Source organism: Petromyzon marinus, unplaced genomic scaffold, assembly GCF_048934315.1.
Source record: "Petromyzon marinus isolate PM22_M1 ecotype Great Lakes invasive population unplaced genomic scaffold, UKy_Petmar_22M1.pri1.0 PM_G_Scaffold_6, whole genome shotgun sequence".
NCBI classification, from domain to species: domain Eukaryota; kingdom Metazoa; phylum Chordata; class Hyperoartia; order Petromyzontiformes; family Petromyzontidae; genus Petromyzon; species Petromyzon marinus.
In genome coordinates, this window is record NW_027423013.1 from 2,272,501 (window position 1) to 2,275,000 (window position 2,500).

General features: G+C 47.3%; 1 pseudogene; it reads right to left on the bottom strand.

Annotated features, from left to right (window-relative positions):
• The window catches only part of LOC142919090 (28S ribosomal RNA), a 10,078-nt pseudogene that overhangs the window by 3,748 nt on the left and 3,830 nt on the right, over positions 1-2,500 (bottom strand).

The following is a 2,500-nucleotide window of genomic DNA, read 5'->3' on the forward strand; positions in this document are numbered from 1 at the left end:
ACCAGCCCAATCTAGCCGCTTCGTCTGCCAGAATGTTACTGATCTTGTTGTGTCGCGCAATTCTTGCTTTCTGTACTGCAGGACATTGACCGAGAATGTGCGAAAGGGACTCGAGTCTGGCAGAGCATTTCCTGCAGGAACGTAAGGCCCCATCTCTGCCTCTGTTCAAGCTTTCTCTTGTTGGGTAAATATTTGCCCTTAGTTGTAGTGCTGCAATAAAGAAGCATTGTTTAAAGCCGCACCATGGCCTCAACCAAGCATTACTGATTCTATCATGCGCAAAGTTTACAATGCCCCTTCCTTGAACCGGCTTTTCGCACCATCTCTGAAATTCATGCTCCCTCCAATCGCAGGGTCTCGGATATACAGGTTCTTTTGACACCGAGTCCCTGAGAACGAATGTTGGGATTGCATCACTGTCACCCCCTGCTCGTACCCACAAATTACGGTATTCTTCCTCCATACCATGCGAGGACACAATATTACGGGTGATAGCATCGGACGAGTTTGCTATACGTTGCAGCCTTCTAACTTGAACCGAAGGGATTGTTTTTTCCAGTTTCAAGATGGCAAGGCCTCCGTCTCGGGCTCTTGCATATAACAGTCCATCACAAGTTGAAGCGGGAAGGTGGAGCCATCCTTTTACCGCCTTTCTAATCTCTTGGTCCAACCCACGGAGAGTTGATTGCTTGCAGTCCGAGTGGTCTGCAGGATATAACAATCTGGGTAGGGCATAGGCATTGAGTAGTTCAACCTTCTGAGTTGGCTTCAGAGGCGCCTCATCGATTTTCGAGATCCATGTCTTTAGCTGACAATGTAGATCAGGCTGTATAGTGCCAGTCCAAGGGCCAATTTTCAGACCAAGGTATTTCGTTGATTCATCAGGTTGGATCATATGGACATCTTTATTTTTGATAGTCCATGGGTCGCAGTTGTTCACCGTATATGAATCTTTGGTTGGGCTTATCATGAAGCCCTGGCACTTTCTGGCCTGAACCTCCAATCCCGATAGCCCACAAAATGATTCCAAGATCGCTAGATTGGCGGCCATACCAACCCAAGATTCGCTCACCAACACCAAATCATCAGCAAACGCAAGAGCTGTCACGTGGTCGGTATCAATGGAGTACCCAACTCCGTGTGACTCTAGGGTGCATATCAAAGGGTCCATGGCAAGATTGAAGAGCAGGGGTGACATGGGGTCACCCTGTTTGACACCAACACGTATGCTAATTTCTCGAGTCGACTCGCCATTGCTTTTGAACGAGGTCGTACACCGATCGTAGGCGTTCTGGATGATGCCCACCACGTGTTCATCTACTTTCTTGTGCCTTAACACCCATAAAATATGAGCATGCGAAACCGAGTCAAAAGCTTTCGCTATGTCGATGAACATGACAGCCAACGGCCTGTGCAATTTCTTAGCGTGTCTCATAAGGTCCTGTAGCACCTTAAGATTTTCAGAGCAGCCAGATGCCGCTATAAAACCACGCTGCCTTGGGTTTAAGGGACAAGCACGAGCAAGACGTGCAGTCATTATTCTGGAAAATAATCTCAGAATCATTGAACCAATCGTTATTGGTCTCCAGTTCCCCAATTCTTTCAGCTTTTCATCATCCATAACCTTAGGAATAAGAATCGTCCTATTCTTTTTCAACTCTTTGGGAATAATTCCTGTAATCATCCATGCATTAAATAGGGCTGTCAGTGTCCGACCCTCGGGGTCGGCAGCACAGATTGCAGCCCTTGTTAGGCCATCTGGCCCAGCTGCTGACGTTGGTTTAATGGCCCGTATGGCAGTCTGAACTTCCTCCACCGAAATTAGGGGCTCAAAGTATTCGTTATTTGCAACACCTGATGACTTAAATTGGCCCAGGCCATTGAATGGCAACACCTTCTCCCATTTTTCGCAGTAAAAACGATATACATCTGCGTTCGGGATTCGGCATTCATGACGTTCAGTGCCATCCAGGACTAAGGACGCAAGAAGAGAGCGGTTCTTAAAGAAGAGCTTCTGGTGCTTCATGAAGCTTCCTCGTTTTTCCGCTCTCTTCTTCATCCAAGATCGTGTGGGTAATATCCTGGGTTTAATAATGTCGTTCTCGGGTTTTGAACGTTTGCCTTTGTTTTTCACCAATCTCATCGGACAAAGCATCAATGCTGTGGCAGTTTCTACGAGGGCATCATGTTGGCCCTCGCCGTTAAGCCAAGCCTTTATTGCCTCCATTGCAGGCTTTTCCAGGGTCCCAGAATTCTCATTCGTAAGCCGCTCAGCTGCTTGAGCGAGTATGGATGAAGTCCCCGTTGTTACATTTGGTGGGGGAGACAATGTCTCAAGAGGCCTAGAAGAAAAATGTAAGCTGTCTGACATGGGGGCCCCTGTCTTTTTACTTAGGTCCCGTCTCTTGTCAGAGACTTGCTTGTTGGTCTTAGTCCCAAGCGCTTCAGCAATGATCTTATTGATATTCTTTTTCCCCTGAAACTGCAACTCTAGAAGGGC